Source organism: Eulemur rufifrons, chromosome 14 (assembly GCF_041146395.1).
Source record: "Eulemur rufifrons isolate Redbay chromosome 14, OSU_ERuf_1, whole genome shotgun sequence".
NCBI classification, from domain to species: Eukaryota; Metazoa; Chordata; class Mammalia; order Primates; family Lemuridae; genus Eulemur; species Eulemur rufifrons.
The window spans coordinates 36,574,242-36,583,788 of NC_090996.1; positions in this window are offsets into that span (position 1 = coordinate 36,574,242).

The following is a 9,547-nucleotide window of genomic DNA, read 5'->3' on the forward strand; positions in this document are numbered from 1 at the left end:
AGGTTAAAGAAAGACCGTGGGTAATACCCGCGTGGCAGCAGGAGGTCCCCAGAGGAGAGGGATGCTGGCTTTGGGTCAGACGTCCCTTGAGCATCGTTGGGGTTGACTTACGCCCAGGTGGGCCGGTTATGTTCCCTACTCTCAGCTCTTTGGCTCAGATACCTTGAGACCAAAATGAAACCCTTCTGAGAAGGATCACAGCTGACTGACCTACACATGCGGATGCTCCTTCCCCTCTTCACTTTCTGGGGGAATTTTTGGTTTATTTTTAGAGGAAGCCTCTGGTGGTCACATCGTCAACACAGCCGTTGCCATCCTGTCTCTGCAGAGGCGTCAGTGCCGTCCTTGAGCTGAGTGCTCACAGGGGGCAGGTGGGCACCGGGGTCTGCGTCCTGCAGCCACCCGTGTCTTGGTGTGGCCGACGTTCTGCTTCTGGCTCCCCCGTCGCTGTCTGTCTCCTGCAGGAGGACGCGTGGGTAGGTGGGCTGCTCTGCTGCCTGTGACAGTCTTCCCCGGCCAGCTGACTCCACAGGAAGGGGTCAGGAGGGGGCGTCCTGTGCGGGACCCACTTGGGCTTGGTGCCGTGCCGGGCAGTGTCACCGTGTGTCTCTACTCCTTACTAGCACCCTCTCCTGCAGTGGGACCGAGGACACGGGTTCAGGGTGTGTGCTCTCCTGCTCTCCTGGGAGCGAGGGGTGGAGTCTGGGCTCCCTGTTCGCAAGCCAGCGTTGTGGGAGTGGCCGTGGCTGCCAGGGCCATGGGTTGGTTTGCATCCTGGCTTCTCCTGGGCCTTAACCGGACGGCCCCACCCTCAGAGCCATTACCACTGCGAGGTTGGGATCCTCTCTGGACATAAATTTGCGTGTGTGGACAAACAGTTGTGTTTTGCTTTTTTTTTTTTTTTTGGCCAAGGAATGAGGTTTACCAGAATAGGGACTGTACCAGTGGCCTCCAGTACCCACATCCCCTCTGTCCTCTAGTGACAGTTGAGGGACGAGTTCCTTGGGCTGCAGTGTCTGTGCCCCTGGGCCGTTCTGATAGCCCCAGGCTGGTGCAGCCTTCGGGGGCCCCTCCGTGTCGGGAGAGGGAATGGGGTGCATGCTCCTGCCTCCCTACCTGCAGGGACAGTTCAGTGGACCCTTTGGACACCTGCCAGGTGGTCCCGGCCACACTGAGCTCGATGCCCCCAGGGCAGCCTTCGCGATGCGGTCAGGGTGGCGCTGCCTCCCCCCGGCTCTCCCTGCTGCTCCCGTCGCACGGCCTGTGCCAGAGTCTGCTCGAGTCTGCTGCGGGGACCCAGGTTTTCGCTCTTCCGCCCACCGCAGTGAGTGAGCCTGTCCCGTGCACAGCAGCGCCTGCGGGTCTCGCTGAGCACGGGCGGTCAGCAGGTGTGTGGGTCTGGGAGGGGCGCCCCTGCTGTGTGAGGGGACCTGCGGTGTCAGGAGGGCCTCCCAGTTGGGACAGACCCACAGGGACACCTCCAGCTCCGCCTGCAGCCCAGCTGGGGCAGAACAGAAGGGGCCTTGCTGGAACAGTCTCTGCTTACACTGTGGGAAGACTTTTGCACACATTGGTGACTTTTTTTTAAAAGAAAAGCAGGGTAAATGGCTCTGGGTGGTGGGTGGAGTAGCCAGCCGGGCAGGGGCTGTGCCTGGCGCCACCACCTGTTCCTCCTGCACCGGGGGTCCCCTTGGGTTTGGGGAATGGGCAGGAGCTGGTGGGAAGCCCTGAGCAGGTCGAGGGTGGTCCGGGAGGGGAGAGGAAAGAGGACCAGAGCTGAGGTCGTGGGTTCCTGACCTGGCTGTGCAGCCATGACCTGACATGCAGGTGCTGGGCTGCGGCAAGCAGAGGACTCCCGCTTTGGGGGGCAGGAGGTGGCAGCCTGGAGCCAGGGCTGCAGAAGGGAAAGCGTGTTGTAACATTACAGTAAAATATACATAAAGTTCACTTTTTTTAAGCATTTTTAAGCGTGCAGTTCAGTGGCATTGAGAGCATCCACATTGTTGTGCAGACTTCACTAGCATCCCTGGAAGGGTGGCTTTGGAAAGGCAGAGTGACGATGTCGTTGGACCTGAGCACAGGCCTGCGCTCCCAGACAGGAAGCGGGGGGGCCCCTAGCTGCTTCCCCAGAACTGGACGCTTGGCGGGGGGGGGGGGGGTCCCAGACCAAGTGGGCTGAGCCCTGGGCCAGGGCCAGCTTCCCAGGCCCTGCAGAGCGGGTGGGACCTGGCCCTCCCCGCTCCGGTGCTGCTCACGTGTCGTCCTCCCCCGCCCCGCCCACGGCTGGCTGCAGGAGGCCCCTCCCCCGCCCCGCCCACGGCTGGCTGCAGGAGGCCGGGAGCCTGGTCCTTCCTGGGCTCCAGGTGCTGCTCCTGAGCCTGGGGTCGCAGCAGGCCCCAAGTCCTACACTCTCATGGGCACAGAGGTTGATGTCACACTGACTGGGAGAATGGATGCAGGAGCCTGGACAGAGCCAACCCAAGTGGGTCCTGGCAGGGCAGGGACCCTGAGGGTCCTGAGAGGAGGTCCACGGGTGGGGGTGGGTAGAGGTTTCACCTGCTTTGAGCCTGGCCGTCTGTAAGAATACAGTAACGGGGGAAAGAAACATTTGTTTAAAGAGAAGCAACAGGGGCCTGGCGCTGGCCTGTAATCCCAGCACTCTGGGTGGCCAAGGCAGGAGGATCACTTGAGCTCAGAAGTTTGAGACCAGTCAGAGCAAGAGCGAGACTCCGTCTCTACAAAAAATAAAAGAATTAGCTGGACATGGTGGTAGCACCACTGATAGTCCCAGATAGTCCTAGCTACTCAGGAGGCTGAGGCAGGAGGTTGCAGTGAGGATGCAGTGAGCTGTGATGACGCCACTGCACTCTAGTTGGGGTGACAGAATGAGACCCTGTCTCAGAAGAATTAATAAAAAGAAAAACAGCAGGGATCAGGAGGCAGCTGCCGTCGTCCCCACCCCCTGCCAGGAAGGAGCCAGCTGGGCCAGTGTGACGGTTCCCCCAGTGGGTCAGGGTCACAGTGGGCTCCAGGCCCCCCAGCTTCGCCCAGGCTGGGTTTCCACCGTAGCCCCTCACCCAGGGAGGAGTCCTGCTCTCCTCACCCTTACTTTGGTTCTGGCCGGGGGGGCTGGGGCGGGGTCCAGGTGACCTCACCTACTGTGGGTCTTGAGGGCCCCCGAACCCTGCATCCCAGGCTGCCGGAGCCGAGAGAGCCTGCGGCCAGGGCAGGCGGTGCTTGCGGGGCTGCCTGCCCACTCCCCCTGGGGTCTGGCCCGGCCCGGGACGGAGCTGAGGGGGGGAGGCCTGGGAGGCCTGTGCGGGTGCAGCCCCTGGCGTGCAGTGCGCCCTGGCCGGGCAGCCAGCTCTGCTGTGGGCTCTGAGGGCTTCCTGGGAGAGGTGGGGCTCACACGTGGCCCTGCTCTGGGGAGGTGGGTCTAGTGCGGTTCCTGGGCCACGTGTCAGAATAACCTGGGGGCCCTGAACCAGGTTGCTGGGCCCCACCTTGGACCTTCTGTTGGTCTGGAAGCGGCTCAAGAATGTACACGTTTTTTATTAATACAATACTGACATGAAATTTAATATTTTAACCATCTTAAAGTATGCAGTCTGGTGGTTTTTAGTATATTCACAATGCTGTGCTGTCCAGTTCACCACTGTGTAGCTTTAGACCATTTTTCGTCACCCCCAAAAGAAATCCCCTCGCCGTTAGCAGTCACTCCCCATCCTCCCGGCCCCCGGCCCTGGACAACCTCTGCCTGGCCTCGTGTCTGTGGATTTGCCTCTTCTGTGCCGTGACGTAAGTGGAATCACTGTGTGTGACCTCCCGTGTCTGGCTTCTCACTGAGCACGTTCCCAGGACGCATCCTGGCTGTAGCCTGCATCGGTGTCACCTCCCGGGGGAGCAGTGGCCCTGACTGCTGGTCTGAGGGGCCGAGCCACTGGACACTTGTCCTCGGCGCAGCAGGGAGGCGGACCCTGGAGCCGGGGCCCCGCTCCAGCCCGAGTGAGCCTTGAAGACCAGCACACACTGGGCCGCTGGTGAGGGCACAGGCGGACACAGTGCGTGCTCTGTCTGGGCCTTCGTGTCCTCCGTTTATGTCCCCTGTACTGTCCCTGCTTGGCCACTGGGCTTCCCCACACACCCACAGGCTGTCCCACCGCTGCCCCCGGCCACTCTGCAGCTTCTGAACCTGGCGGGGGCACGGGGGTCTGCAGGCACTGCGGGCACACGCAACTTGCAGACAACCGCAAGGCACAGCCGGCGTGGGAGGGGCGGGCGCTGGGAGGGCCGCCCCACGGCTCCTGGGGGGGCGGCGGTCTCAGTTTCCTGAGCGTCCTGCGGTGACCTTGCAGCCTTTTGCTTGTGCTCTGTTCTCCCTCCGTGCTGCCCCACCTGCCAGCGGGCAGGGAGCGGGTCCTGCCCTCCCTGGGAGGTTCTGCGAGGGGGCGTCCATGAGGGACGGGGCCTCCTAGCAAAAGGGCATAAAATTAATCATGGCAGTGACATCCCATCCCCTTTACCAAATTCTCTGGGTTAACAGCAAGTCACGGCAGCCACTGGGATGGCCCTAATTAATTTAAAAAGAAGAGAATTGTTGGTGAGGATGTGGAGAAATTGGAAGCCTCATACATGGCCAAGTGGGAGTACAAAATGGTACCACCGCCGTGGAAAACAGTCTGGCAGTCCCTCAAACAGTTAGACAGTGACCACGCGGCCCAGCAATTCCACTGCACACCCGCAAGAATTGAAAGGAGCTCGAATGCTTGTACGTACGTGGTTTTAGTGCCACTACTCAAAATAGCCCAACGTCTTTCAGCAGATGGTGAATGAGTAAACATCGGTACATCCATGCAGTGGAATATTGTTTGACATAAAAAGGGATGAAATTCTGACACATGCCACAGCACGGATGAGCCTTGAGAACATCACGCCAAGTGAAATAAGCCAGACACAGAAGGCCACAGGTTGTCTGGTTCCTTTCACAGGAACTGTCCAGGGCAGGCGTGTCCCCACGGAGCAGAGCCGTGGTCTCCAGGGCTGGCGCTGGCGAGGGCAGGGGGTGGGAGTGGCGGGTCCTGGGTGCAGGGCTTCCTTTTGAGGCAGTGAAGACGTTCAGGAACTGGATGGGGATAGTGGTGGTGGCCGCACAACATTATGAACGTACTAAGCGCTGCTGAACCGGTACTTAAAAACGGTTGATTCGGGCATATTCTCAACTGTTGACAACCAAAAATGGTTGAAAGTGTAAATTTTATGTTGTGTGTATCTTACCGTATTTTAAAAAGCAAACCCCACACTGAGAAAGGAGGTGCCTGTGCACAGGTGTGAACATCAGGAGGTGGGATTCACAGGGGCCACCTTAGCATCAGTCCCCACCAGTTCTTAGTGACACTTCTTTGCCTCTGCTTTTTGTCTTAAAGTCTATGTGTCTGATCTTTATCCTTTATTTTGGTAAATTAAGTCACAATCAATGTACTTAACAATATATTTAGTTTTATTGCTACCATCTTATGTTCTAATGTCTCCCCACCCGGTCCCTGTGTTTGAGGAAAGGAGGGAATTACCCTGTGGGTGTAGCAGTTTGGGGTCCCAGCTTTTTTTGGGGGGGGTGGATAGGGTCTCACTGTGTTGCCCAGGCTGGAGTGTAGTGACATCATCAATGCTCACAGCAAACTCAAACTCCTGGGCTCAAGCGATCCTCCTGCCTCAACTTCTTGAGTAGCTGGGACTACAGGGTACATCACCATGACCAGCTAATTTTTAAAAAATTTTTGTAGAGGTGGAGTTGTGCTGTGTTGCCCAGCCTGGTCTTGAACTCCTGGCCTCAAGTGATCCTCCCACCTCTGCCTCCCAAAGCTGGGATCACAGGCGTGAGCCACCACACCCAGCCTTGTTAGCTTTTTGATGCTTTTAAGATTTACAAAATTTTTCTACTGAAAGAAAGCTGAGAAAAAAAAGGTTTATAAAATTGTACCCAGTTTTTTGGTTATGCAGGAGTGAAACTGTAGCCTCTGCTCCCAGGTTGGAAATGGCGGCCCTGAGCAGGCAAAGTCTTAGAGCCAGTAGTGGGGGCCCAGAGGCCTGGAGGAAGAGGGAGGTAGAGCCCCCAGGGAGCTGTGTGTGTGACCAAAGGATCACCTCCCAAAAATAAAAGGCAGAAGAAATGGGCAAGTAATTGCAATAAATAATTGGACTAAGAGGTCTTCTCCACCCCGTAATACTCTGAGATAAAAAATAAAAACAAAGAAAAGGTAATGAAAAACATCCTAACAGTTAAAAAAAAAAAAAAAAAAAGTCGTCTGCAGGTCCACAGAAGAAGGGCTTCTATAAGCGACACCAGGGCGGGAAGACAGGCAAAACCACACACGGGCAGTTCACACAGCAGATGAGACGACAGGCGCAGATGGGCCTTCACTGATCACCAGGGCATAAAACGTGAGCTCCAGACCGGGAAGAGCAGTCAGGAGCCCGGCTCTGGCCTCCCGCTGGCGCGACTGTAGTGAAGGCAGTTTGGGCAGCACTCTGCAAAAGCCATAGCAGTGGGCTCACCCTTTACCCCGAAATTCCATCTCTATAAGGATTCCCCAAGGAAGTAATTAGGTATGTTTGTGTGTACAATTTTAGCTACAAATATTCAGGGCAAGGTTTTCTGCAAGTTATTTGTAAAAATGAAAACCACATAGACCTAAGTGAAAAATCACTCACCTCAACCACCTTCCTTTTCTGGGATTATATAAAGTGGTGGCCGTTGCCTTCTCTGTCCCCGTAGTCCCGCACCCATGGAAAACTGCCAGCATTCAGTATGTATTACTTTCAGCTTTTCTTGTGACTACATTAATATAAAGATGGATTATGCTCTACACGTCGGCCCGCAGTGTGTTCTGTTACATGAATGTCTTGGCATGCTCCGTGTCCATGCTCGGAGACTAACTCTCTGTAAAGGATACAGTGTTCCTCGTGTGACGCTACCATATCTGTTTAACCTGTCTCCTAATGATGAAGGTGTTGGTTGTGCAACATATTTTTTTTTTACTTTTATTTCTCTCCTCTAATAAACAGTTTTGCAAAGAATATCACTGTGCATACATCTTCATATATGTGTGCCACTATTTTCTGTAGGATAAATTCCCAGAAATAGGATTGCAGACTTTCAGAGTATGCACTTTTTGGATTTAAAAGATAAAACCAGTGGTGTGTTGTCTCATGTTAAATTTTCAGTCATTTTGAAAACCAGTTGTTAAACACAGCCACTATTAAAAATTAAATCATATTAATTTACAAATAGATCGTATTAAAAATAAAAGTAATAAATACCAAAAACTCATTGCTTCCTAATTATGTTACTACATTTCACTATTATCTGTGTTCTTATTACCTGCGTTTATGTCTCTTGTATCTGGAGAATGGAAATACAATACAATGGTCGCTGCTATGCATCTCTTCCTAATTCCGTTTGGTGAACCACACTGGTAGCTTGAAGTCAACATGGTGGCAGTATTTACAACGTGGAAATTGTTGAATGCTACAGGTCATCTCCCCTCCCCCTCTTCCAGAGTACCACTTAAACATTTACCAGCTCACAACTGTATACAGCTGCGTTACCTTCCTAACAGTTTTAATTTGCATGGCTTTGAATATCATTGCAAATGTCTATCGGCCATTGGTATACTGTGAGTTGCCTGTTTATCCTTTGGCTTATTTTTCTGTCAAGCTGACCGACGTGAAATAATTTGGAGGCCCATCTTGTGTCTAGGGATAATAACCTTTTTCTGCTACATGTAGCAAATATTTTCCCCCCATTTCTCTTTTAACATTGCTTATGATCTTTTTTTCCCTCCCTGTATTAGCTAGGGGTCTCCAGAGAAGCAGAACCAACAGGGTCTGTATAGACACAAAGGAAGAGCTTTATTTTGCGGGATTGGCTCACAGAATTAGGAAGGCTGAGAAGTCTCACGGTCTGCCGTCTGCACGCTGGAGGCCCAGGGAAGCTGCTGGTGCACCAGCTCCAGTGCAAACCTGAAGGCCCAACAACCAGGAGAGCTAAGGGTGTGAGTGAGACCCGAGAACCAGCAGCACCAGCGTCCAAGGGCAGGAGAAGATGGATGTCCCAGCCCCAGCAGAGAGAACAAATTCGCCCTAACGCCACCGTTTTGTTCTGTGGGGGCTCTCGGTGGGTTGGATGAGGCCCACCCACACAGGTGAGGGCTGTCTTGACTCAGTCTACCAAGACAAATGCCAGTTTCTTCACAGACACGCTCAGAAATAGTGGGACCACCAGCCATCTGGCAGACCTTTGCCCAATCAAGTGGACACATAAAACTAACCATCCCAGCCCCTGAACTGTGTTTTCTCTTTATATAGTCCACTGTCTCCACTCTTTCTCTGTGTCACTTTGAGGATACCGTTTCTGAATGTGTCTAGAAGACCTGAAAGTCTGTACATGAAATGTCGCGGCCCTGGGTGGGCCGTTTCTGCCACATGTGTGTGGTGTGTCTGTGTGTCACGCTTGTGCTCCTGGAGCTGACTTCACACCTGCTTGTTCACACACGAGTTTGCCGTGTGTCAGCAGGGACTGAAGGCGTGTTGGATGCACTGGACCATTCCTGGGCCTGGGGGACACAAGGCGCGGTAAGTGGAGTTATTTTCTGAAGTTTCTGCAATGACTGTGATTGATTTTATGAGAAAAAATGTAAAAAAAAGGAAGAAAAAAGCTCCAGCTTCGCTCTCTGTAGAGGTGTGGGGTGAAGACAGGGCTCTGGGCTGACCGGGACGGGACCGCCTCCTCCCACCAGACCCAGAGTCTAGCAACAGGGGGCTTTGCCCGCCCCGACCCTCTCGGGTACCCCCCCCCAGGCACTGTGCGGTTGTGCGGTGGGACCCCGCGACCCTCTCGGGTACCCCCCCCAGGCACTGTGCGGTTGTGCGATGGGGCCCCCCGACCCTCTCGGGTACCCCCCCAGGCACTGTGCGGTTGTGCGGTGGGACCCCGCGACCCTCTCGGGTACCCCCCCAGGCACTGTGCGGTTGTGCGGTGGGACCCCGCGCCGGCAGGGGGCGCCGCTCCCCCATTTTCGCCTCGCCCAGGCCGCCCTCTGGCGCAGGTGGGCGAGGGTTCTTGCGACGGCGCCAGGCCCAGCTTCCCTGGACCTGAGATGAGCCCGAAGGAGGACTAAGGGGACAGCCCTGGGGACGGGCGGGGACGGGCAGGGACGGGGACCAGGGCTGCCCCGCAGCCCCGCCACCAGGAGCCGCCTGTGACCCCCGACCTACCGCCCCGCTCCCGAGGGCCCGAAGTCGCCGGCCTGTGCCCCGAAGGGGCCTGTGTGTCAGGCGGGGTTCGCGATATGGGATGTGGGACCCGATGCTCGAAACCTGTCGGGGCTGGGGGCGGCCTGCAGCTCCTCCAGTCGCCCGCGGAGGGCGGGACACGGGGCGCCCCCGTCCGCCATTGGGGGCCGGACCCCCAGCTTCCCTTTGGGAGGCGGCGCCTTCCGCCCCCTCGCGTCCTGGCCCCTAGAGAGAACACGAGCGCCAGGCTGCGGCC